The sequence below is a fragment of the Delphinus delphis genome, chromosome 11, assembly GCF_949987515.2.
Source record: "Delphinus delphis chromosome 11, mDelDel1.2, whole genome shotgun sequence".
Taxonomy (NCBI): domain Eukaryota; kingdom Metazoa; phylum Chordata; class Mammalia; order Artiodactyla; family Delphinidae; genus Delphinus; species Delphinus delphis.
In genome coordinates, this window is record NC_082693.1 from 94,605,558 (window position 1) to 94,606,360 (window position 803).

The 803-nt window shown below is 37.9% G+C and overlaps 1 non-coding gene across 1 annotated transcript; it reads right to left on the minus strand.

Moving 5' to 3' along the window:
- Nucleotides 1-335: 335 nt before the first annotated feature.
- LOC132434616 (U6 spliceosomal RNA) lies at nt 336-441 on the minus strand. Its single transcript, XR_009521339.1, has one exon. It is a non-coding gene; the product is annotated as a U6 spliceosomal RNA (small nuclear RNA).
- Nucleotides 442-803: the final 362 nt, after the last annotated feature.

Genomic DNA, 803 nt, shown 5'->3' on the forward strand with positions numbered 1-803 from the left:
GGATACATGCCCAGGAGTGGGATTGCTGGATCATATGGCAACTCCATTTTTAGTTTTTTGAGGAACCTCCATACTGTTTTCCAGAGTGGCTGCATCAATTTACGTTCCCACTAACAATGTAGGAGGGTTCCCTTTTTTCCACACCCTCTCCAGCATTTGTTATTTGTAGATTTTTTTAATGATGGCCATTCTGACCAGTGTGAGGTGGTACCTCACTGTAGTTTTGATTTGAATTTCTCTAATAATTAAAAATATGGAATGCTTTGGGAATTCCCTGGCGATCCAGTGGTTAGGATTCCATGCTTTCACTGCCAAGGGCATGGCCAAAAAAATATATATATGTGGAACGTTTCACGAATTTGTGAATCTTCTAATCTTCTACTTCTACTAATCTTCTCTGTATTGTTCCAATTTTAGTATATGTGCTGCTGAAGCGAGTACCTGGATGACTTTTCTTTCTTTTTCTTGTCTGATTACCCTAGCTAGAACCTCCAAAACAACGTTTAATAGGAGGGATGACAGTGGACATCCTTGTCTTGCTCTTGATCTTAGGGGGATGTCATTCAGTCTTTCGCCATTAAGTTTGATTTTAATTATGGGTTTTTCATATATTCCCTTTATTAGGCTGCAGAAACTCCCTTCTATTCTTAGTTTGCTAAGTATTTTTATTATGAAACTGTGATGGATTTTGTCAGATGCTTTTTTCTGCATCTTTTGAGATGATCAGATGGTCTTTGTCCTTTATTCTATGGATGTGATGTATTACGTTAATTGATTTTCAAACCCCCAAGACCATCTTCAGT